At 48.5% G+C, this 26579-nt stretch overlaps 1 protein-coding gene across 4 annotated transcripts in view; it reads right to left on the reverse strand.

Annotated features, from left to right (window-relative positions):
- GATAD2A (GATA zinc finger domain containing 2A) overlaps positions 1 to 23390 on the reverse strand; it is a 98506-nt gene extending 75116 nt beyond the window's left edge. For 2 of the 4 annotated variants that reach the window (XM_068979376.1, XM_068979380.1), the window contains exon 1: positions 23263 to 23390. The gene's annotated coding sequence lies outside the window, so the exon portion shown is untranslated. Of the gene's footprint in view, positions 1 to 8902; positions 8967 to 23262 lie in introns of those variants that run through there. The other 2 variants (XM_068979379.1, XM_068979377.1) reach the window with 1 other exon arrangement.
- Between the last annotated feature and the right edge of the window lie 3189 nt (positions 23391 to 26579).

Raw genomic sequence — 26579 nt, forward strand, 5'->3', positions numbered from 1 at the left:
CAACAGCCCTCCATTTAAGGTCATCGACGATAATCATTTTTCAAACTTATTTTCCACCAAGACTTTCCATAAACCCTGAGGTCCAGGACAGTGATTTGCCAGTGCCATCCCTCCCTGACACTCCAGTGCAGGGAACACTCCCTCCAACAGTCCAGTCCCACACAACGAACCTGCTTCACAATAGCTGTTAAGACCCCCGAGACCAAGGAAACCATCTCTTCTCAGAAGAGTGTGCATGGCAAGCACAGATCAGGTGGCCCATCTCTCTCATGTCGTGACATGTAACAAAAACTATATGTGCACAGCGAACTTCAGTGACGTGCGGGCAGCTCGCTGAGGAGCTGGGTTGGGGCTACCTGGGCCCGAGGCCATCTCTGCGTCTCTGTCACCCAGCTCAGCGTCTCTCCTTAGGGAATCTCAGAGCCTGCAGCTCGTGCCGTGGCCTGAGTGTGTGCCCAAGTGTGAGTCACCCACTCACAGTGCAGCAGTGAGATGCCTGCACTACATTTCACCCCATAGGGTCACCTACTAGAGTAACTTAGGCTCTTAAATACCAATGGGCTAACTTTTTTAAAAATAACTTATAAAAAAAGAAAAAGCTGCAGCCAACAATGGTTCACAGAAGACTGGTTACAATTTAAGTTTCCTTCTCCTTTCTGCAGTAAACCAAGGCAACAAAGTGGGCATGCTCCCACCATCTTAAATTCACAGAAGGTGCGCGCAGGCCTCTCTGGGCTCACCCAATGCAGAGCACCTTCCCAGGGACCTTCCACTTTCGCTGCATGTCACGGCAGAGCCACCTGATTTTATCTCTGGAAAGTTAAGAGGAGCCCCTTCCATCCTCCCTGAGGGGCTGAGTGGGCATGTTGATGGCACCAGCAGCAGGAAAGGACAACTGTCCAATCCTGAGGCAAGATTCCCAAACCATCAATGTACCTCCTGGAATCCCTCAGCACCCCTTACCCCTATCTTCTCTCGTCCAAGAACACATTCAATCCCTGTAACCAGTTCACCTGTGAAACAGCTTAAAGATGACTTCAGCAGGCAGAGCGGACTCCCCCTACATACAAAGGGTAAGTGAGAAATAACCTCTCTCAAAGCTTTTCAGCAGCCAGCCTGTGCTGTTCTAGACTCACCCTTACCTGAGTGTTAAGGACCATCCCTCCTGCCCTAGACAAGCAGAGCCTGATACAGGATCTGATGTCCAGCTTTTCTGAATCCTGAAATGGTCACTCAAAATGGTTCATATGGAGGATGCCTAAATAATGAGTGCCATCTCTTGTTTTTTAACAGATAGGGAAAAGCAGTTTAATGCTCTTAAAACTAAAAGCCATCAACCACTCAATTCCAGAACAAGAAACATAGCTACAGTTTGTTTCGTTTGCTGGTTTTTAAATGCAGCCCGGAGACTCCAGAAGCAGCTTGAATTCTTGCCTGTGTCCTGTCCCATCCTCACATTAGATACCGTGATGACCTCAAAAGACAAGGTCCTGAGGAAGGAAATCTGCCAGCGGACCTACACTACATAAATAAAGGGAAGAGAAACCTAAAACAAAACAAAAATTGTGAAACTAACCAAGCCATAAAGAAGTAAGGATAACAGATCAGACCAGGAGGTTCCAGGAGGGAATAGAGCTCTGCGTCCTTCTCTCTTCTGCAAGTAACACAGGGCGGGCCACACCTCCTCTCAGGCCTCAGTTTCCAGTTTGTAACATCAAGCCCCGCCCCACTCATCTGGAAGACTGTATGCCGCCTGCTGGGTTCAGCAAAACAGCACACAGAAGCTAGTCCCAGGTGAATATTAAACTTGTCTGCTGCCCAAGGACCAAAAATAGTTACATTTCTAATGCTCTTCCTGACAAACAGAAATTGACAGTAGGCTGCAATTACATTTCAATCCAGACTTAAGTCTGTTAATATCCTTAACCAAGAAAACTTCAAAAGCAGACCAGGGTATAACTACTACTGACACCTGAGACTCCCACCTTCTCCCCAGACTTTAGTATCAGGAAATGTCACTTGTAGGGTTGAAAGAGACAGAAAGCCTCAACAACAAAAACCTAAAAGGTTTGGGGAAAGAGGCAGGAGACAGATGACCAACACACAAACTGCTGAAAAGGTCAGCTAATCAAACAAAAGTGGCAAGGAAAACACTAACCAAACCCTCAAAACCTCCCCAAGTGCACGAAAAAGAATCCCAAGGAGGGATCTGACTCCAGAATCCTCTGAAAAAAATCACTTGCCATTGAAGGAATGCATTAAGCCTTTACATACACAATAATACAGGAAAGAAAAGAAAATGAAGTTAAAGTGTTCTGTCAATGAAAAGCAAGCCCTGAGAATATCACAGGTCTGGAGTGACTCAACCAATGCAACCAACACCTTCAAACCAAGGATTCTGTTTGCCATGTTCCTACTGTCCCCACAGCGCTGAACAACTTGGGGGGCGGGGGGGACTTCCCTCCACGGATGAATGAAAGTTGCCACAGCAAAATTTTCAGAACTGGCTGGCTAGCAGTGAGAGCCCGCCCAAAACACACAAGAAAACTAAAGCTGTTGTCACTGCCACAAAAGCCCAACAAACGGAAACTCGAGTAAGGAAAAACTGGCCTGGAAACCTGCTCACCTCCAAGATCCTGGTGAGAACCTTCCTCCTAGGTAAAAATGTGCTGGGTCAAGTTTAACAGCCACCGACTCAAAGGGTAATTGCATAGAACAACTGGAATTGGAGAAAATGTTATATTGGGATTATATGCAGAGTTAAGACCAGGAGGCTTTTTTAATTCCCTTCTGGGCAACCTGACTGACTTTTTTAGGTGAGATCTCCTTACAATGAGTTCTGAAGACCTCCAAATTGTTAGGGTGTGGTAGAATTTTGTTATAAAGAAAATCTAGCTCCTCAATCTGTTTCACTGTGCTTGATAACTGAGATGTAAAACTTGGGGGGTATTCCTGTAGTTGTCCTCTGGGCAGAGGAGGATTTTGGTTTTTGGCTTGTTTTTGGATCTTAGTTCCCCAACCAGGGATGGAACCTATGCTCCCTGCAGTGGAAGTCCAGGAGTCCTAACCACTGGACCACCAGGGAATTCCCTCAGGGGAGGAGCTGCATCTCAGAAGTAAACGGAGGACTAAGGATTAGGACACCGCTAACTACTTTTTCAAACCTTTCTCAGTTGTCCTTGCAACCATCCCATGAGGTTAAAGATACAGTGCCCATCTACAGGTGGGGAAGCTGAGGCCAGGTGGCCAGGCAACCTGCCCACAGCTGAAGAATGGTAAGTTGTTGTCAGATCTTCAGATTCCCAAGCAGCCTAAGTTCAGAAGAAAGACAGGGTCAGGCCCAAACTTTCCCATTAGCCACAGCAAGCACCATCAAGCAACCTACTTCCAATCCCTGCCCAAAGGGCACTCAGTGATAAGGCCAGAAGTACAGAAGCCCCTCTTGGTTCTCAACGGCAGGACCCCATGAGGATCTGCCTGGCGAACATCTTACAAACGGAAGAGCAGCCCCCTGAAAATCACAATGTGAGGTTCGGAAAGCCCAGGGTCTGGAAGAGGGGCTGTGTCCCCTTTGCCCCGATGAGGCAGCACCAACCCAGGCATTCTGTACTGCCAGGGAGGGGCCAAGGCTGATGAAGAAACATTCGGTCTGAGATTAGAAAGGCTGGGGGCCTAGTCCCAGATGTAGAAAGCCCAGCAAGGTGACCCTACAAGCATCAGCCTCTGTAGGTGCTTCACCTTCTTCCGTCTCAGATGTGCGGACAGGCTGCGGTTCTCAGGGGCAGACAGACGCGTCCCACAAGCATGGAGGTGTTCCACACGTGAGAAGCAGCCCAGGGAGCTTTTCGGCTCTGCCTCATCGATTCCAGCCACAACAGCACACTCAGTGGCCCCGAGTGTGTGAGCAGGCACACACCAGGTGCCGCACTAGGCCCCTTTGCATGTGTTATCTCACTTCCAAGTCAGTCATCATGGGAGACAATACTTCCTCCTTTTCAGAAATGAAACACGGGGAACTTTCCTGGCGGCGCAGTGGCTAAGACTCTGAACGCAGGGGCCCCGGGGTTGATCCCTAGTCAGGAAACTAAGAGTTCCCCAAGAATTGCCAGGCCACAACGAATACCTGGAACAGCCAAATAAATTAATTAAAACAAACATGTTTAAAAGAAGAAATGGGAAACAGAGGATGAGGCTCATCAAGGTCAAGTCACTACGAAGAGGCTGGGTGGAGCTCACACCCAACCTAAGGCAGCGCCAGGGCTGGCCCAGGACACCTCCACAGGGACCTGCTGCCCGGAACCCCGCCCACCCCGGCCCCAGGAGGAGCTGGATGAGCATGTGACCCAGCAGTGCTAGAGTGCGCTCAAAGGCATTACCTCGTTTAGGGTGAATTAGGTCTGAAGGTTCAAATCAAAAGACCTGGCCATCAAGGCAGGTCTAGTAGTGTCAAGTGTAGAGATGGAGACACAGGAAGAATAGCTGAAGGATTCTTCAGCCTCAAGTGAAGACTTTCTTTCCAATCCCACATCGCCTCCGACTCTGCCTCTGGCCTCTACCCCACCCTCAGCTATGGCTGGACCTGAGGCCAAGCAGCCTCAAAGTTTACAACCTCACCAAATCTTCCCTCCAAACTCCTGCCTCAATTTTGTTGAGAGCCCCCTTTCAGGTACAGCCCATCCCAGCCAGCACATTTTACCTCAGATTTCCTCGGACACATATCAAATCTTCAGACTTTTCACATAAGGAATCCAAGAACTGGGAATCTGAACAGGAAAGCAAGATCCCTGTCAAACTCACCTGTGAAACAGGTACCTCTGTGAAGCCTGAGAGCGAGAAAGTGGGTGCAGTGCACTGAAGTTGCAAGAACCCTTTCTCACATACCCTGGAGAGTTCCAGAGGATTCCCAGTCACTTCCTAAGGTGACCTGCAGGTTTTCAATTACAGTAAGTTTCTTTGTCTTCTAAAAGACTAACCTACATTTTCATCAGACGAAAAAAGAGGTCGCAAATACAGCCTAGAAAGCAAGGGGAGGGAAAAGAAGCCTGTGGTCTGACATTCCTCTTGACTAAAAAGTCCTGCATCATGTTTGCCAAAATCCACAGGTCTGCAAGATGCGTCCCCAGCTGCTACTTGTTTCCAATAACACAGTCTCACCACCTTCCACCTCACTGCCACCTCTTCAGGTCCCCTGCCTTTTACCTCCACCTTCTTAACACACTGCCTTCCTAATTCAAGACAAAGATGTAGCTTTGCACAGTTGGCACATGAAGTAAGTTTCATTAGCTGAACAAATAGCAATCTGAAGCCAGACTGACTAACTCACCTCCTAAAACAGTTCATATAACTCAAGAGCATCCATTCTAACAACCAACCACATTTAGCTGGCAGCACAGTTCTGTAAGCCTCAAACTATGACACTGCCAACTCGTTCTTCTGGTTCGGCGGCACTTCCCAACCCGACAACTATTATAAGGAAATCCCAACGATGCTCTATTACCCCAGGACGACAGCTCATGAAGACCTCACCTACTCCCGTTTCATAACCTTCCTAGTTTTCTACAATGAGCATAAATTATCTCAATTATTGGGGGGAAAAAACAAGCCCAGGGAAAACAGTCTTGTCCATTCCATTTGATGGCACAGAAACACCCCAAGTCCAGATAGTTCTCGAGACAAGTATTTGAGTTGCCCATGCTTTCAGAGGTTAACACACTCCTGCTGACAGTCCTTAACTGGATTCAGTGGTAAGAGTATTACACTTTTGTGTCTTGGAAACTGACACATTCAAGGCTCTGCAGGTCATTTTTTATTTTCTCCCAACAGAACACCAGAAAATGCCAACATTTCAGAACCAGCTTCACTACTCTCCCACTCGCGTCCTTCAGGTGCATCTTCTAGTCCTCTGCCATCTCAGGCCCAAGGAGATCTAGCTATGAGCTTCAATGTGCCCTCATCACACTGGCCCCTGCCTTGCCCTCTTCAGCTGGGTCCCGCTGCTCTTATGGCAAATGCCGGACCCCCTCAGCCCTGGAACCTGCCCATTTGTCTCTCTCTGCCCCAACCACACTGATCTTCCTTCAATCCCAAACACTCTCTCTGCCAGAAATGCTCTCCCTTTTCCACTTATTTAGCTCCTACATGTCCTCTGATCCCAGGCGAAGGAAGGCCCCCTCGAGTCCTGCTTACCAGTTCACAGCATCCTTCTATCCTTGGCCCATGTTAAGTTTCCTCAAGTTTATGAGATTAGTTACAACTGCTCTCCCATTAATCTCACAGTAAACTCCACTGAGCAGGGAGAGATTCCTAGCACAGTGCCGGAGGCACAGTGTGCACTCTGATATTTACTGAATAAATCAATAGAGAAATCACTACTTGCAATGCCACAAAGTCACGAAATAAGTGATGCAAAACAAGTGAGAAGAACTACTTACAAGAGTTGAGAACTGGAGTCTTTTAAGTGCTTTATCATTCAATACTTAAATTTAAAAGTGTTCTTAAAAAAAAATTGTAAAATACAGACACCAAAAAGTTTATAAAAACAAAAAACTACTGCTAATCCTAACCCAAAGATTTTGTTGACATCTTGCTACAAATTCTTCCAGGATTTTTTTCTACCAAGAGCAGCATTATTTCTTTCCTCTCTATCAAAATATAAGATTGTAGGATCTGCCAAATGATACTGCATTAATAGAGATGACTTGACATTAAAAAAAAAATGATGTCATCTGAATGGAAATAACAATGCATCCAAATCATTAATACATTAATCCCATTCTCTACACCACATCCAAGATAACAGGCAATCCTCTGCAAAAACCAGCCTCAGAATTTTAGGGGCAGCAGAGGGGATGAAAGCCGAAGGGTGGGGGAGTTAGCGAGGAGAGGGTCTAGCAGATCACTCTCAAAATCCCCAATCTAAACTGCTTCCTCCCTAAAAGGGCCAACTTTTCTGAGTTACAGGCTATAGAAGCGAAGCAATGGGGTGACTCTGTGGCTTGGTTCTTAAAAGCCACCTGGTAACTCTGCTCTCCAAGGACAAAGCAGGGCTAGAAACGGAGTTACCAGATCATCCCCCAACTCCAAGCAGAGGTGTACTGGAGCTTGGACAAGTACATGGCTTTGTGTTGTGGGAGCTCCCAGAAAATCCTCATACACAGCTTGCAAACCGGAGCATTCCTGGGCTCCGGTGCCCCACAGGGCAGGCACAAGCCCAGCTCTATACTACTCAGCAGTCTTGGGCAAGCAGCCTGGCCTCAAGAAGTCCTGGCCTCCAGTTATCTCACCTGTAATATGAGGACTATACTCTCCCTTCCCAAATCGGATTATTAGTGGCACTGAAATAATATGTCTGTGAACTAAGCTTAGCATACAGTGGGCACTCAAATTGGGGCCAGTTTGGTCTTTCCTCCACAGCTTGCTGTCAGGTCTAACAAGCTACCAGCACTCTGGTGCCAGCGAACATTTCACGTAAGATTGAAGGCAGGAGGAGAAGGGGACGACAGAGGATAAGATGGTTCAATGGCATCACCAACTTAGTGGCCATGAATTTGAGCAAACTCCGGGAGTTGGTGATGGACAAAGAAGCCTGGCGTGTTGCAGTCCACGGGGTCGGAAAGAGTTGGACATCACTGAGTGACTGAATTGAACTGAACTTCAAAGAAAACTTGTAACCACTATCAGAAGAAAAAGAGTTTCAACAGGACAGTAGGTCCAAGACTGAAGCAACTGCACAGAAGGCTGCCTGTCCCTCAGTTTCTCTGTGCTACCACGGCCAGAAGGTGTCACTGTGTAAAATGGACACACAAGAACCAGACTTAACCAGTACTATGTACTCCGAGAAAACTGAAAGAAGTAAAAGGGTAAGGAAGAGAAAAAAATTAAAGGCTCAAGTGACTCACTCGGACTTTGATCTAAAGAATCCAAAGCTCTAAAGATAAGGATGAACCACACACGTAAAGAGGTAGAGTCAAATACACAAAATTAAATTCCCAGGGCAAGGGAGAGACGCGCACGCAGGTTTCCCAAGTCATTCGGTGCCTAAGGGAGGGGTCCCCATTCATTTCTGGGTCCCAGTGTTTACATACACACCAAGTGTCAGTCACGCTCTAGGCTAGGGCCCTGCCCATAAGCCTTTCCTTGTTGAAGTGATCAATTCCGATTCTTGGCAATAATCCCTTTAAAAGGCCAGCTGCTGCTGTCTAGTCACTGATGCCAACCCTTTCCAGGTGGGAAAAAAAGATATCAATACAGCCAACGCCTAGATGGAGAGGCAAATTTAAAGTATAAGGCCCTGAGAAAGGCAGGAATCCAGAGAGGGGGAAGGGTCCCGTGGCTCCCCGGGGTCAGGCAGGAAGGGCGCGAGCCGGGGGGAGGGCCAGCCCTGCAGGCGTGGGCGCGCGGGGACTCTTATTCTGACACGGGATCCGCAGCCGCCGTCGCCGTCGCCGCGGGGTTCAGCGCCGCGGCCCGGCCTGCCCGCGACCCTCGTCTCCCGCCCGGGACCCCCGCCCCGCGCGCCCACGTGCCACTACCCCCATCCCCGTCCGGGCCGCTCGGAAGCTGCACCTCACGACCTGGCCCCGACTCTGACCTCCAGAGGAAGCGTAAGAGGAAGAGGGGCGACGCCGCGACTTTCTGGGACCCCCGCCCGGCCCGGCCCCCACGTGCCCGGGCGGCGTCGTAGCGCGGAACTTTCCAGGGCAGCGCAAGGAAGACGCTCCCGGAATACAAGGAGTAGAACTCGCTCGCTCTTACTTTTCCACGCTCGCATCGGGGTCCCTCACAGCCCCCAGACCTTCCGACCCTGCCCAGCCCACACCGCCCCTGCCGCTCCAGTCTCTCTCATGCGACCCCGGCCATGACCCCAGCCCCCGCCCCCCGCCAAGTTTGGTCCGGAACTTACCGGGCCGCGGGCCGGCCGGGCCCTAGGACAGTGTGCGGATTCAAGGGGCCGCGGGGCCGGGGTCGGGGTCGCCTGCGGGGCCGGGCGGCCGAGGGGCAGGGGGCGCTGGGCCGCGCGCGCTCGCTCCGCCTGTGGGGCCGCCCGGGCCCGCGGCGCTCGCTCCGCCGGTCCGCCCGCCCGCCCGCGCCGCCGGCCAGATAATGCGCCCCTCGGCCGCACACATGGAGCCCGGCGCCGGCGTCACCGCCCGGGACATGCGCACCAGGTCAGCGCGCCCGGCCCGCGGCCCCCAAAACACCGGGGAGCTCTTAAAGGCGACGCCGCCCGCCCGCGCCCGGCTGGGCGGGGCCAGGCTGTTGGTGGGCGGGGTCTGGTGTGGTGGGCGGGGTCAGCTCACCGGTACCGCCCCGGAAGCACCGCCCCTCCCGGCCGCCCTCCACGGGACGCTCTGCCCCGTGCGCCGGTTTCCCACGAGGGCTGGGGCGTGCTCCTGTAGCAGCGCCGAAGGGTCGTCGCCAGCTCACCCGCGCGGCCCAGCCGAGCGGGCCGCGCCCAGGGCTGACTCATGGCGCGCTCACTGCTGACCTCGCTCCAACTGGGCTGCGAGACATCGAGCAACTGCTTCTGAAAACCGAGGTTAGAATGCCACCCCCGCGGGGTCGACACACAGAAGTTCCCCTCCAGGGGATCGGCGAAACCATAATTCCTCCAGCTCAGTAAAGAGAGTTCTACAAAGTAAGCGCCAGACCCACCCACTTAAAAACACCTAAGAGATGACTGCTCTTCTCCAGTTACCTCCCAATCTGCCCCGTGCTTCGAGGAGAAGGTGAAACCTCCCAAGAAAACAAATCTGCACCCTTCCTTCTGCAGTGATGTGGAGGAAACACGGCAAACAGTCTAACCCAAGAGGATGGGCTTTGGAGATATTCAACTACATAAGGCAAAACACAATTTTCCTAGAGAAAATAAAATATCTTGTATTACAAGAAGCTCTCAATATCAAGGTTAGGTTCTGAAAGTGAAAGTGAAGTCGCTCAGTCGTGTCCGACTCTTTGCAACCCGTGGACTGTAGCCCACCAAGCTCCTCCGTCCATGGGATTCTCCAGGCAAGAATACTGGAGTGGGTTGCCATTTCCTTCTCCAGGGGATCTTCCTGACCCAGGGATCGAACCCAGGTCTCCCACATTGCAGGCAGACGCTTTAACCTCTGCCCTTAAATACAAGAATACAGTCTCTCAGAAAACCTCCTATAGAGACACAGAACTTCAGATCCAAGTACTAACATCAAAGATTTCAAGGGAGGAAAGGAAGCCAGGTTGAAAGAAGGGGGAGGAGGCGGGAAGGGGGGGGCGGCGAAAGGGGTGGCCTTACAGACGTCTCCTGCCACCTACAGATACCCAGGCGTTATGGGACTTTTCCCTGGGCCTCCAGAGAAGGGAGGACTGGAACTCAGCCCTACCAGAAATCAGACCAGACCAGAACCAGAATTCGAATTCTCTGCCAAGAGGAAGTTCTGAAGAATCACCAAAAAAGGCCCTTCCCAAGTTCTTTTTATGAAAGTGAAGTCGCTCAGTCGTGTCAACTCTTTGTGATTCCGTGGACTGTAAGTCTACCAGGCTTCTCTGTCCATGGGATTCTCCAGGCAAGAATACTGGAGTGGGTTGCCATTTCCTTCTCCAGGGGATCTTCCTGACCCAGGGATCGAACCCAGGTCTCCTGCACTGCAGGCAGACGCTTTACCCTCTGAGCCACCAGGGAAGCTCTTTTTATGGCATTAATACAAATAATTCATGATGAGACACCTAGATAACACATCCTGATACATATTCATCAAGTGAAACAAAGTTTCACCAAACATACCTTTACCACTTGAAATGTAGTGATATTTTTCTACTTCATTTTTTTAAAAAGAATCAATGTAATTCTGACCCACGACTGGTCTTGACCCCAAACTTTAAAAACAATGTAGAGTAAGTTTTACAAATAAAAAGTTTTCTGCCATGTCCCCCCCCCACCACCTCAATAAGAAGTTCAAAAAAGCCCACTTTAATTGTGAGTTCCATACCTAACTGGCAACTTTTTGTTGCTGCTTCCACCCGCAACCCTACCCAAAAGATCTTCCAAGGGCTTAAAGCCAACATCTGGTACAACCTCTCCAGGGCCAAAAGAGAAGCATTCCTCAAACTAAAAATGATACAAAATACAAGTTGTTGAGCAGACACCTTGCCTGACTCAGTTTTGTCAACAATTTGCTTTGCTACAAAGAAATTTAAATGTTCAAATTCAAAAACCAAACAAAAACAGTTTATTCTCAAACAGGTAACTGGGTAAAGGAATGCAGAAAAATCCCTGATCCCAGAGGCAAAGGTAGTTTAAAGCAAATATGATTTTCACTCTAATTTGGCAGCTCTGTATCTTGAGAACTGCTTTACTCAACAATTAATCAGATGATGTATATTAAAGCAATACAAGCAAAATATTACCTCAATGCTCCTCAACTGGGTCGTGATTAATCCTACTTGATTAAACACAGACACAGCAAAGTGTGGTCAGGTGGGAGATCCAAGGCTTGAGCCTGACACAGGGATCCCAGAATCTGAGCAAACCCTGCGTAAATCACCCAGGTGACAACCATCCTGTTTTAAAGAGGAAGGCATCAGCTGTGACGCAGTAATGACATGGCCGCAGGGACTGAGATGGGAACTGGTGACAGGTGGTCCTCCAAAGAATAGTGCCAACTTCTCTGGCCGGCAAAGGGTGAAATGGTTTATTTTGTGATAGGAAGAGAGGACCAAGTGTGTAGACGGAAAAAGTGATAGTGAATCCAGACCTGTTTGGGGTCCCAGATGCTCAGGTGGGTGAATGCTGATGCTGCTTGGCTTTGAGGCCTTGTGCCACAGTACTGGACTTAACAGCAAACAGTTCAGCTGGTGATTAAGAAGTACGCTGCAATCACCTTCAGATGCCATTCTAAAACTGAAAACACTAACAGGCAAGTAGGGCTAGAGCTATGTTTCTCTCGAAGTTTTTCCCCTCTGCCCTAAGAACAAGGCAGTCACTTATACTTATAGATGCCAGTTAACATAAAAACACTTCTGGTATTACGTTAAACAAAATTTTCTGCCAAATTCACTTCATATCCTTCAGATCCTTGCTAATAATAGCCAAGCCTCCTTCCACCCTAACCACTGAAGAAATATTCTAATTATCTCTCTAATGTACTATTAGATAAACTTCCAAACACCATCTGAGCTAAATTCCTGTACAACAGAGGGACTGACGAAAAGAAATTTGGGCCAAATTCCATGTTCGTGTCCTCGTTTATACAGCAGAAATTGGTCAAAGGCTCCAAAGCAGTGTGAAACTGACTGAAAAGGAGTAGCATCACCTACTGAATGTTTAAGGTACTGTACTTTTTGGGTTTTCACCAGAAAATTTCTTTGAAGTTTCTGGTGGACAAAAATTTAAGATGTCTTATGTGATAAGTAAGAACTGGATTTTGTAAGCTGGGGAGCCCAGAGGCACCAGCTCCACAAGTTCACAGGCTGGTGGCACAGAAAGACACAGAATGATTTCAATGCAGAAAATGCATTCGTAGGAAAAGACAGGACCCACAGGAAAGGACTGCTCCCCTCCTTGGGAAGGGCTCTGGGAAATCTCTGCGGATGTGACATTTGAGCCAGCTCTTAATGGATGGACATCCTAGGCACCGAGAATAGCAGAGGCAAGGGGCCAGAGCTAGCTACTCCTGGAGTGGCTTTGGCGCAGGAAGGGCTGAAAAGGGGTGGATTCATTATCCTTTAAACTTCCTAGTTGGCTTTCTCTCTCAGAATGCTTAAATTCACAAGCTAAGCAGACCTAGTTATGAAGACTTTAACCAGTTTTTAGATTACCACAATCAAACAGTGATACTAAGCTCCAACTTGTATTCTAAGAAGCTCGCCAACGTTTTTTTTAAAGGCGGTCTTCCCTCGTGGTCCAATGGCTAAGACTCTGAGCTCCCAACGCAGGGGGCCCGGGTTGGATCCCTGGTCAAGGAACTAGATCCCACATGCTGCAACTAAAGTTTGTGCATGCTGCAACTAACTCCCAGTGCAGCCAAATATATTTTTTTTAAAAAAGGTACCCTTATGACAAAGAACACTAGACTTCCCTGGTGCCCAGTGGTTAAGAATCTACCTGCCAGTGCAGGGGACATGGGTTCTATCCCTGGTCCAGGATGATTCCACATGCTGAGGGGCAACTAATCCTGTGCACCACAACTACTGAGGCCCACAAACCCTAGAACCTGGGCTTTGCAACAAGAAAAGCCACCACAAGGAGAAGCCAATGCGACGCAACTAGAGAGGCGTTAGCTCCACACAACTAGAGAAAGCCCGCATGCAGCAACAAAGACCCAGTGCAGCCGAAAATTAACACACATAAATAGAAATGTGAGCATAAAATTTAAAAAAGATTATTTAAAAAGAAAGAAAGAGAGCACTGATTGCTTTCCACACTTTGCATTTTTAGTACTCTAAAGTCTAAAACTATTTTCATTGAGTTTGGAGACAATATAACCACAGTCTCTAAGAGGATTATTTTTAAGTTTCTTATTTCACCCCAAATTCATATTCAGATGGTGAGAATACAAAGCAATTGGGTTGGGAACAGAAAAGATTCGTTTCCATGTGAATTCCATTTCCCTAGTACTTTGATATTTTTGGTACGTTTTTCAAGGACCAGAAGAGTTAAAAGAGGATGCACTTTAAGAAAATACTATACTCCCAGCACATTACAGCTGCTACAACAAATGTCACTGTTTAAAAACAATCACAACACCTTTACACTAGACTTGGAGTTTGTGGGAGATAGCAACTCCTGTTTGCCTCATCCCAGGAAAGCTCTCTGAAGTGCAGCTCTCTGGAGATGAGCCACCTTGTCAACATGTGTTAAGTATCCTTTCTAACCACGACTCTGAACACTTAGTGTCAATGCAACACGGAGTTAGTCTCTGTGACCCTGATGATATCCCTCTATTACAGGGTTCTGAGCACAAACGCCTCCCTAAAGGGTTAAATACAAACTGCTAAGAAGTATTACTGTGAACCGGAACCGGAAGTGTATCTCCCACTCCGTCTTCATCTGCATGTGTCACCAGTTGGCAAGGAGTATCTCTTTTGTATCTATACATGGCTGACAAAAGAAAAAAAAAAGCGCACACCTAATTTAGATCTATTTTAAGTCTTTGAAAAGTTAGTCAGTGAACCATGTTTTCTATGAATTAAAGAATTAAAAGGTAAAAAAAATCAGAAGACGACCAGGAAAAAAAAAAAGTGCTATATGACAGTCTTAAGTCTAGAAATAAATCTATTCAAACCCGCTTAACAAAGAAAGTGTTAGTCACATCGTTCATTTGCTAATAAACATCCTTGGTTTAGACATGAAGAAAAACATATTTTAAAACCTTGCTATCCAGTTCATACCTCCCTCTCTCAGTTATTAAATGGCTGATCTTCCAAGTTGACATAGGAAGGAGGAAAACATTCCTCCGAAAGTTTTCCTAATAGGATGAGTACCTGCCACCTCCACTGGTGCCCAGCATTTTACTGTAGAAAATATATGAGGTGGGTCTTTCTAGTTTTCTCCCTCACAGCTTGCCCTATTCCATGCTAACCTAGTCAGGCCTACTATTTCACCAACTCCTGGTCTGAGAGCAGTAAAATCTTTTCTTCAAATTTGGGTCAAAAATAAACCTTCACCATATGTAAAATAGATAGACAATGGGAATTTGCTGTATGGTTCAGGAAACTCAAACAGGGGCTCTGTATCAACCTAGAGGAGTGAGATGGGGAGGGAGATGGGAGGGAGGTTCAAAAGGAAGGGGACAGATGTATACCTATGGCTGATTCATGTTGAGGTTTGACAGAAAACAACAAAATCCTATAAAGCAATTATCCTTCAATAAAAAAAATAAATTAAAAAAAAATCAACCTTCAGTATAGATACTTTAAGAGGATAAATACAAACTTGAAACCTTTATACATATGAAAGCCTAAACCTTGAAAATGTCATGCAAGTGAAAAACTTGTTCTACATGTTAAGAATTTTAGACCAGCTTAGGGCTTCCCTAGTGGCTCAGTGGTAGAGAATCCACTTGTCAGTGCAGGGGACACAGGTTCGATCCCTGACTCAGGAAGATCCCACATGCCACAGAGCAACTAACCCGGAGCACCGCAACTACTGAGTCCACACTCTAGAGCCCGGGAGCTGCAACCACTGGGACAAATGCCCCGACAATGAAGCCCGCGGGCCTAGAAGCCGCCTTCCGCGGTGAGAAGCCAGAGCGCTGCGACTCGAGCACAGCCGCCACTCCCTGCAACTAGAGGAACGCCTGCGCGGCAGTTTCTGACCCAGCACAGTCAGAAATAAATCAATACAATTTGTTTAAAAAAATTTTAAATGACAATTCTCAAAGGAAAGAAAAAATTCAAAAGCAGAGACTTCCCTGGTGGTCCAGTGGCTAAGACTGCGCTCCCAGCGCAGGGAGCCCAGGTTCTATTCCTGGTCAGGGCACTCGATTCCACATGCCACAACTAAAGCTCCTGCGTGCTGCAGCTAACACTCAGCGCAGCTGAAACACATAAATATTAAAAAACAATCAGAAGCAGCCCCCATTCTCTGTCCCCCATGTAGACTGCATACTATTACAAAGAGCGTCTGCACAGTCTGATTTCACTAGCCACCACTGGTTTATGATTGAAAATGCTTAGTCAGAGGTCAATTTAAATACAGCTTGATAGTTCAATCTTGAATCCTACTATGACACATTTTTCTCTACTTTTGAAGGTAACTGAGCTTTTCTTGCCAAAGGCGCTCCATTCAAACACTGATTTTTAAGTGAGCATGGCCACCTCAGGTCAAGAGAAGTCACCAGACTGTTTCACATCCAGGTCCCCGATGATGCCCGTGCCGCTCCTCTCCTGAATGCCCAGTCACCTGAAGAGTAGCTCTCCCCAATTCCCCTTCCCTCACAGGCTCCCCAATCCATCCTCCTTCCACATTCCAGCTGCGGCATTTCGCTGCACTCTCCAGTTCATGAACCTCTCTCTTCCTAGCGGCACATGAGGGCCACTGTATCCAGCCAGGCGCCTAACCCTTAACAAGTTGAATGAGCACTCCCATCACACTTGAAGGTAAGGTTTTTGCTGTAACATACTGCAGGCACATAGTGTGTAAGTTTGAGCCTTTTTCCTAGTCACCCTACCCTGTCATGCTTCAGAAGGCACGGCAAGTCCGTAGGGTATACCAGGGTGGTGCAATGGTGGTGGCAGGGGCAGGGGCAGTATAGGGCTATAGTGAACTAAGGGAGCCCATTGGGAAAAGTCAGCCAATCCAGGAACCTCCAGATCAGGGGTCCCCAGCCTCTGGGAATGCCTGATGATCTGAGGTGGAGCTGATGTACCAACAGAAATAAAGTGCACAATAAATGTAATGTGCTGGAATCATGCCAGAACCATCCTCCTTCCCTCCGGTTCGTGGTACAACTGTCCTCCGTGAAACCAGTCCCTGGTGCCAAAAAAACGAGAACTGCGGCTCCAGGTCACTGGCCCTCAGTCATAAACAGCAGCCTGTGGCCCAACACGGACTGGTTTGCTCTTGGGCAGTATTAACTGCCACTGGTAGCCATCGGGTGCCAACCTCAAGAGGAACAGCCAGCCTTGATATGATTCTATAACAATTACCTTTACTGTTGTTTAGTTGCTAAGTCGTGTTCGACTCTCTGCAACCCCATGGACTGTAGCCTGCCAGGCTCCTCTGTCCGTGGGATTTTCCAGGCAACAATACTGAAGTGGGTTGCCATTTCCTCCTCCAGGGGATAGCCTTTATTGGCAGGCGGATTCTTTACCACTGAGCCACCTAGGAAGCTACCTTTACTAGGCACCTACAACAGTCTGGCTGCTTGCTTCGTGCTTACCATCCCCACCAGCAAATGAAGAGACTGAGGCTCCGATGTTAGGCCACTTTCCTAAGGGCACAGAGCCAGCAAGTGGCAGAATTTGGCTTTCTGGCTCTAAAGTTTCTATTGCACACAGGGCCTCCCATGGCACTTTTAACCAAGCAGTAAAGACAAATAACAGCAAACAGTTATCCAAGAACACACTCTTGTAGAAGGATCTATCTACTGTCTGCTTCCGTAAGTTCTATACACATCTCCAGAGCAGCCTTTTGCAGGCAAGCTACTGCAGGGAACCCTGTGATAATGCAACAGGAAACTGTCCTGTTAACCACCCAGCCAGCCAGTCCTGAATCTGTGGGTACATGTGCTGGGCCCCCAGCCCTGCTAAGTGTAGGTCCACTAGCTCCCAGCTCTGACAGCGGCTTACTGAGCAAAAAGTGAGAGCCTAACATGTTTTCTATGCTCACAGTGGAGCCTAAGAATGTAGCCTGGAGGGCGGGGAACAGGAAGTGAAGAGAGAACAAGCATCCACTTCCCAAGGGCAGCAGAGCCCAGAGGTGGGAGTCTGATCACGTGCACAGTTGCAATACTTGTCCACGCCCACTTCCGGCCTCGGCTTTCCTCTTCACCTCAGGAGTCAGTACTTGGGTGGAGAGAAAGGAAAAGAAGACTACCAGGAACTCCTTGTAATACGCTCCTTCTCCCCTGGAACCTGGGCCCTGAATGAGTATTCACCCCTGCTCTCTGGCTCCACCTCTCACAAATACACTTACTGAAGAAAGACACCTGTCACGTGACTGCTCTACGTGGACTAACATAAAATCTGGACCACAACACAGGAAAATCAAACTAGTGCTTCCCCAGTCCCAGTATAAGAAGGAACCATAGGGCAGAGGGAACTCTGCGCCAAGAATACTAATACAAGAAAAAGCAACTTAGCTCTTTGAAATCTCACCTTTCCATTGCCATAAACAACAGCCAAGTACTACCCTTGTCTGATTTTTTTTTAAGAGATTCCAAATGAGGCAAGAGGACATTTAGAGTTGTGTATCTCTTTGCATATCTGGGCTTCCCAAGTGGCACTAGTGATAAAGAACACCCCTGCCAATGCAGGAGAGAGAAGAGACAAGGGTTCAGTCCCTGGTTCGGGAAGATCCCCTGGAGAAGGGCACTGCTGCCCACTCCAGTATTCTTGCCTGGAGAATCCCACGGACAGAAGAGCCTGGTGGACTACAGTCCATAGGGTCGCACAGAGTTGGACACGACTGAAGCAACTTAGCATGCATGCATGCATCTCTTTGCATAATAGGCACTGCCATGAAGAAATACCACGGGATTCCAAAAACACACTGCCACCAGCTTCAGGAGAAGCAAAGCTGAAAATGCTCTGGGAAATAACCATTCCAAAATCTCTTTTGTTTCTCCAAGACTATAGCCCCAGTCATCCTGGATCAACTAGTGCCAAAAGCCAGCAATCAACTGGGAAAACACCATAATTTCTGCCTCCTTTCAGAGGGAGGAAACAGAAAACAAGAGTCCAGTGAGGAAATTAGAAGGGTAGTAAGGTTTCATTTCCAAACCTTCAAGAAACTCTACCCCAAAATCTCAACATCCAGGGATGGTCTCAGAGAAGCCCTAAGATATTCTTTCATTCATTTGTTTATTTGTCTGTGACAGAGACGTAAGGTCCTAGAGGCCTGACTGCACCTCTCTAGCCAGCTCACTGCCAGACTTCGAGCACCCAGCACGGTGTGCCTGGTGCATCACTGGCGCCCACTTATTGCTGAATTATTTGCTGGCATAGGAAGTTATATGAGCCAGGAGTTCTAACACTTTCTGTTTTCCAATCCAATTTAAGTTACATTAAAAAACAAAAACCCTACCTTAGGGCCACATAGGAAAACTCATAGCAAATTAAGCCCTTACTTGAGTGTTCAAACGTCCCTTATATGCCAGTTTGGAGGGATAAATTCATATCCAAGCAACACATCCATACAGACAAAGGCAGACAGTCTGCGGAGAGGATAATGTCAAACTTAAAACTAGAAATTCAAAATAACATCCATTCATTTGAATGGAACAACTCCACAGAGTAGTTACTTCCCAATTTCGAAAGAGGTCAGCTTCTTTCTTATCATCAAAATCCTTCAGGGATTTAATGCCCCCAGTGCTGTCTCCAACAGGAAGGAAACCCTGACTTCCCCAGCTATTTCAGTTATATAAATCAACAGTTTATCGTCCAGAGTTAGAAGCTGGGCAGTGTTGGGACCCACATGCCTTTTAGAGCAGCCTACCAACGGATAACCACGTTACATTACATCTAATAAATGTACCTAGATCAATATCATTTCTAACTATCCAAGGGTTTTGATTGCTGTAAGGATCTTTCAATTCAAAAGAAAAAAAAGGTTTAAAAAACTTCCTGTTAGATAAAAGAGATGAGATGGTGGCGCCACCATCCACCAAAGTGAAGTCTGTGGTACATAAGAGACATAATTTCAGAAGGGATAATAATCCCTTTAAAGTTCTTAACCTTGTGTTTTATATTTTAAAAATAATAAACTTCGCTCCTTTCCCATATAATGGAATAAATGTCCTTAAGAGAATTTAGAGAAATTTAAGATTGGCAGATATTTCTTAGCTTCAACAGTTAAATTCACTGTGTGTGTATGAAAGAGAGAGGGAGAGAGGGAGTGGAGGGCAGAGGAAGGGCGAGGGGATATTTTTTGGAGGGAACTCTTTTCTTCTAACTTGGGGGCAATGCAGTGGAGGCCTAGCTCAGATTTCTCACTCACTATTCCCCGGCAACCCAGGTTTAGCTATCAGGGACAAGTGCCATCTGTCCCCACATGAATAAGTGAAAAAGGCTGAGCCCAACTCATCAGGCCCAATTTTAAGGCTTCCACTAATTGCTAAGAAAAACAGCTTCTCAGAAGAAAAAAAGTATCCTGCCCATTCATTCCAGTCCCCATCTGCAGAGGCTGAGTTAGCATCTCCACAGTTCTCTGGATATTTGGGACCTCAAGGTGAATTCTGATCTCATGGGCACTACGCTATACACTCAATGTACTATTATTGTGTGGCAACAAATGCCTTTGTACATCACGTTTGCAGTCGTCTGTCCCCAAATCTGATCCATTACCCAAAAAGAATGGTTCATCTTCCAAGGTTCTAATGTAAGAAGAGATCACTTATCAGGTTGCATATCCTTCAGTCAAGCAGTCCCAAAATCAGGCCTAGGATCCTATATGGGTCACTTTCTTTTTCTTCCCACAATTCAAGTTTGTAATAATCTTCTATCCGGCCTGTGGTCTAATTATAGTACTATATCTCCTTGTCCTTAACTCACAGGTTACCCCATTTTACAGAGGGAGAAAGCAAGGCCAAGGTAAACACAAACCCCTGCCACAAAGCCAATCTATCTCACAACTGCTATCTGAACACAGAAAATATGCTAGACCCAGATAGGCAGTGGATTTTGCAAGAGACAAGTTTCTTTCTCTTTGCTCTTCAGGCATATTTAGCCTTGGCAAAATATCAAACACTTCCTGGTCTGAGAGTCCAGGCCAGAACCATAGTCTCCTGAGCACAACAACCAACCTTTATTGCACACCAACCATGTGCTAGGTGCTGTGCTGGCTGCCTCCGGTGCATTACCCTAGATTCATTCATTCACACATCTAGGAAGCACTTCCCCATTTGTAGGCACTTTCACACATATTCATGGAGATGTGACCCCCCTCAAATATTTAGTAATGTGCTGATCTTGTGCCAAAACTTATCTAAGGCCACACAGCTAGGAAGGACAGACCCAGAATCTGAATCAGGTCCTTCTCACTTCAAAGCTCTCCCTTCCCCAACCCTGCTGGTCCTGTGGGCTTCATTTCAAATAATAAACGTGTGCCAGCACTTCTCTGTCCTATCTCAGGACATCTTAAGCCCCGAGTTCCCCACCATCTTCCTTTTCCCTTCAGGGCAGTGCCTACAGCTGACCAGGAAGAGGCAGCAGAGAAGCAACCAGGTCTGGGACAGCTTCCTGCCTGGACTTGACTACTGCAGGAGCAGAGGGCCCAGGAAACTCTCCAAGCCCTTCTCCACAGAAGAAAATAGCTCGAGTTGAAACTTGTGTCCACATGGTCCACCGACAGATTTAGAACTCAAATTATAGCCTCGGCAGGAGTCTTCACAAAGGACGCAAATTAAGCAAGACCCAGATGGAAATGAACAGGAGAGAGACAGTCTTAAGTCAAACTGTAAAGTGAACTACAGTTCTAGCAGAGTCAGAGGGAAGAGCTGGTTGAAATGCTAAACCAAACAAGTTCAGCCTATGTTTCGGAACTTCAGGAACATTTCTCCCCATGTTTTTAGCCTGAGACTTGTGCATGGACACGAAGTGGTTACAAGTTACTCAGGTTTCAAATTGAGTTCATTCCTGTCCTTTGGACCATCTCTCAATGCCAGCATTCATCAACTTGGGCTCCAGAGAGCTCTGCGTTCGGCAAAACAGATAAAATTAGCTACTGGAGTGAACTTGGAATTCAGGGTGGGCCACTAAAATAAAGTACACATGAGATTTGTAAAAGCCACGTAAAAACTTCCTTTGAGCCAAGCTGAAGTCACCTAACTTAGAGAAATGAATTCAAATCCCCTGTTCTCTGCCTCCCTTCCTCCCTTCCTTGATCGAAGGTGACCCATTTCCTGCTTCTTGCCTTGCCTTTCAAACCAGAGTGTCCCACAAACTGAAGATCCACTAGAGATCAAGGGGTAAATGAGTCGACCTCAGGAGAGAAAACACAGCAGGAAGACCTGAATGAGCGGTTATTTTTTTCTTCTCCTTTTGCAGGGGTGGGGGGTGAGTTCTAGCGTGCAGAGGAGGACTGAGGATGGGACCGGAAGTGGGTCAGTCCCACAACATGAAGGTGTGATAATGGGGTACAGTGCTCCAGGCCTGTCCATCCTGTCTCTGCACTGGCCTGACAACACTGTAGTAGCCCCATGACTCAAACATGGAGTAACCACAGTTGTCATCTGACAACAGCTCTTGCTCCCCAAAATCTAGCAGGCCTTAAAGGATAAGAGAAAACAGCGTTTTGTTTTTTGCCTGTCTCCCAAGTTCCCTTCCAGCCACAAATTCCTCCAGGTCCCCTGAAGCTGAGGTAAAAATTCAGAGAATACCCCTAATCTGGCCAGAAAGAAGACTGAAGATGGGAGGGGCATATTTCTGATCTCTCCTTCCAGAACAGAAAGAAGTTGAGTACCAAAAACAGAAACAGGGGTCTGAAGTTGGGGTCTCAAAGGAAAAGTGAGGGAAGAGTTTCTGCATTAGAGAATCAGGAGGGAAACCTTAGGAAAGGGGAAATGTCCTCAGACAAGTGGAAGGAGAACCCCTGGGAATGGAGGGGGACCCTTCAGAGAAGTGAAGAAACTCATTCCCTCTTCAATCAGAGAGGGGGGTTCTTGAAAGAGTGGAGGCACACTTCAGGGATGTGAGGAGCCTAATAAAGTGGGACATTTCATTTTAGGAAGAGAACCTCTGGAGAAGCCAGGGACCCCTCCAAACCCTGCGGCACCCATAGATCAGTAGGAGTCCCCCACAAAATGGAAACTGTTTTGGAAAAGTGGGGGACATTTCTTCAGACAAATAAGGGTCCAGTCATTAATATGAGCACTTTGGAGTAGTGGGCCCCCTCAAGAAAATGGAGGTACTCATCAAAAAGTTAGGGGTCCCATCAAAAGTGGGGACAACTCAAAAAAGTGGGGAACACCTCCAAGAAGGATTCTGACAGAAGTAGGAACACCTCAGATTAGTTGAGGAGGGCCACATGGGGAAAGGAGGAGGCCACCCAGAGAAGTGGGACAGAGAAGCAGGGAGAGCAACGCGGAAAGGTCGGGGGGAAGGGGAACCCATGAAAAGTAGGAGACGCCTCAAAAAAGCAAGGGCAAAAAAGGAACAGTATACAGTGGGACAAGAGCTCAGAGAAGCAGGGATCTCCTTACAGAGGTGGGGGTCCCCCAAAGAACTGAGGGGCAGGGTCCTCTAGAAACAGGGATATCGCCTCAGAGAAGTGGCGGTCCTTCAGTGAAGATGGGGGTCGGTCCCAGAAAGGGAGGCGGTCCCACATAAAAAGCAACCCCTCGGAGAAGCAGGGGTCCCCTTAGAGAAGTTCAGAGGAGGTGTCTCAGAGACGCGGGGCCCTCAGAAAACGGGCCCGTTAACGAAGCAGGAGGTCCCTCAAAGAGATGGGGCACCCTCAGGGAAGGGAGGCCCCCCTCAGACAGGCAGGGTCCCTTAGAGAAGCAGGTTCCGCGACAAGAGGGTCCACGCATGGAAGCGGCCCCCTCGCAGAAGCGGAAGCCCCAGAAAAGCCCGGGGCACCGGAAGCCAGGGACCCGCCACCAGCGGCGTCCGCCCCTCACTCACCGAAGTTGCTCGGCGCCTCTGCGGGCGGCTGCTGGGCCCCAGACGGCCTCGGGTGGCAAAGTCGGATCCCGTCCGCTTGGGTCTCGCGGCGGCAGCTCCCTCGGGTGGCGCCCGCGGCGGCGACAGGACGACGGACGATCGACCGACTGACTGCGCGGGCGGCGCGGAGCGCGTTCGGGCAGCGGGGGTGCGCGTGCGCGCGCCGGGGCGCTGACCCCGGGCGGGAGGAGCCGCCGCGCAGCGCTCGAAGCCGCCGCTTGGTCTCGCCGCTCCGTCTCACACTGAAATTGCCCGCTTCGCAGCCCGGCTTCCCCGGTTGCTAGGCAGATTTCGCCTCTCACACTTCCGGGTTGAGGCACGTCTCACCGAGTGGCGGCGCCGCAGGCCAATGAGGTCTGGCCAGGGTTCCCGGGATCCGCGCCCCGGCGGGGGCGTGGCCAGCCTCGTGACGGACAGCATTCGGCGGCCAATGAGCATACGGGCCGGCTGGCCCTCGGGATCGCGCCGGGGGCTTGGGCGGGCCCGAGGAGGCGGGACAAGATGAATGACATGCGATATGCCAATGGGAGAGTGGAGCGGACCTCAGGTCCAGTCAGGGCGCTTCGGGGGCGGGGCTTTAGCTTCGGGGCAGGAACACCGCGAGGGGCGGGGCGTGAGGACGAGTCAATCCGTGGTCGGCTGCTCGGACACTGGCGGGGGGTTCTGCCCGGCTACCCGGCGGCCGACAACTGTCTGGGCAGGGGGTTCCCCGCAGTGCTCAGCAGGGGCGCCCCACCCACAATGCACCGGAGGCGGCTTAGGCCGGGCGGGCGTGGAGCGGTTACGCCGGGCAGTGGGCGGGGCCGCATGAGGCGCGCTCTAAGGACTCTGGGCGAACTGTGGCCAGCTCTTGTTCCCCAGGGGATTCGTTGACCTGGGCTCTCTTCTGACTAGAGTCACGGGTTCGACCCTCTTCTGAGGAGAACTTTGAGGAATCTTGCCCCTGGCCCCTCTTCTGAGAAGAGTTTTAGCGATTCTTGCCTTGCTCACTTTTCTGAGAATTGCCAGGATAAGAATGATTTTGTTATAAGAAAACGTGTAGGGATTCGGGCCCCTGCCCCCTTTACTAAGGAGAATTTGGGGGCCCACTGCCTTTCCTGGAGAATATTTAGCGAACATACCCCGCCTCTTTTCTGAGCCCTAGTGGTGGCCACTGGCCTTCTTCCTCCCTGGTGTGAGGGGCAGTGGGTGTTGCATGTCCTTGGCCTTCATTTCTGAAGATAACGGGAAATTCATAACTTGCAAGTCCTTCCTTCCACCAGAGAAGAAACTTGGAACTTAAAGCACCCTTCCTCTCTCCAGAGAGAAATTGCAGGAAACTGATGGCCCCTCATCCTTTTTACTAAATGATTGCCGAGGAGCTGTGCTCCCTGCGTTTTCTCTAAGCAGTGTTTGAGTGTTGGAGAAAGAGTTCCTCTTTTCCTAAGAACTGCAACCATTGGACTCCTCTGCCCTAGAAGAGTTATCCATTTATCTCTCCTTCCCTTTTTTCTTTTTTTATGAGAATTTTTCCAAGCAGCTATCAATTCTTTCTCAAGGGTCGAATCTGTGGTGCTTCCTAATTCTGTCCCCTCTTGGGCTCTTCAGTTCCACTTTTCTGCTCTACTGAGTGGGGCCCTTCCAAGAAGCAGTCCTTTTTTTCTCACCTGTCCCCAGACAAAACTAAGCAGTAACTAAACTCTGCTGTAGCAGCACCATGGCCTACCAGGTGTCTGAGGCTTTCGCCTCTGTCTTCCCTCAGCCCTTCCGAACTCCTCCCCTGATTTATCCCCAAAGACCCCAGTTATACCCTTTGCATGCAACCAGACATCCATTGAATTGAAGGGGTGAAGAAGGCAGGCATGAGAAAGATCCACAACACTCAGGATTCAATATGGCAACCTGTTACCACTCCCACCCCACCCCCACCAACCTATACACAGAAATATGCAAGATGCTGGGATACCTGAACTGTAGGATGGAACTTGGGAGCCGGTATGAACACAATAAAGGGAAATAGGCCTATTGGATAAGGCAGACTGTTATACTAAAGAGATACCAAGAATAGGTTCTAGGAATATAGAGGAGGAAGTGATTAAATGAAATAATGGATGTGAAAGTGCTTTGTAAACCTTGAAGCACTGTTCCCTGGTAGAAAGGATTATTGTAATTGTTACAAGTGAGCTGACATTCCTGGGAGAAAAGTAAAAAAAAAAAAACGCTGAGAGAGTGATGGGAGGGTTGGCAGAGAGCCCCGTGGAGCCTGATTCCCTGAGTGAGCTCAGCCTGGATCTAAGTGGTAAGGCTGACAGAATCCTTGGCTAGGAAGGGAAACTTCTGGAAACATGAAGACACCGTGTTCCCAGAGTGCCTTGTTTGTACTTCTGTTGTAGCACTTGCCACATTCTACAAGTGTCTAAGGCAGTCTGGGTGGACAGTAAACCCTTGGACTATGGTGACTGGCAGAGCTGGGGTCGAACCCACACCTGTCACTCTCTAGCTAGGCCAGTTATTTCCCCTGCATGCATGCTTAGTCGCTCAGTCGTGTCCAACTCTTTGCGATCCCGTGGGCTGTAATCCACCAGGCTCCTCTGGCCATGGGATTCTCCAGGCAAGAATACTCAAGTGGGTTACCATTTCCTACTCCAAGTTACTTCCCTTAGCCATATCAAAAAAGGGAACACAAGTTCTCTAAAGGTTGCACTGAGGTTTGTGAGCTCAAAGTGCCTTGTGTGGTACCTGGTGTGCAGTAGGACTTGGGAGCTTTTTGTTTCATTCCAGTCACTAACCAGGATGCTTTCTGAGAGCAAGAATACAGCCTTATTCATTTAAGTAATCCCTCAGTGCTTTTATAGCTCTGAATTGAACTGGGATCAAAGAGCAGTTCATTGTCCAACCCCTTCATTTTATACAGGAGAAACTGAGAGGCCCAGAGGGCAACTGTGACTTGTTCACATCCCACTGGTACTTTACGGCTGAATCCTAAACTTGCATTGTCTTAATCTCAGTTTTGGCCTCTGTGCAGGAAAGATGAGAAGGAGGGAGACCTGTGCCCCTGATCCGTTGTGCAAGGCAGAGTCATGTAAGAACCCAGAAATCCCTGGGCCTAATCTCTCTCTCAGGCAATTGTGAGAAGGTTCTGAAAATAGTTCTAATAGAGTCCCCAGACTCAAGAGCAAAGGGCAAGTGGGGCCCTTGACCAGGGTCAAGACTACCTAAATTAACTTTATCAAAGGGAAATTGCAAATGAAGTGAGGTTATTAATATTTCAGAGCTACTCTATGTAATTTCCAGATTGA

The sequence above is a fragment of the Capricornis sumatraensis genome, chromosome 9, assembly GCF_032405125.1.
Source record: "Capricornis sumatraensis isolate serow.1 chromosome 9, serow.2, whole genome shotgun sequence".
Classification (NCBI taxonomy): Eukaryota; Metazoa; Chordata; class Mammalia; order Artiodactyla; family Bovidae; genus Capricornis; species Capricornis sumatraensis.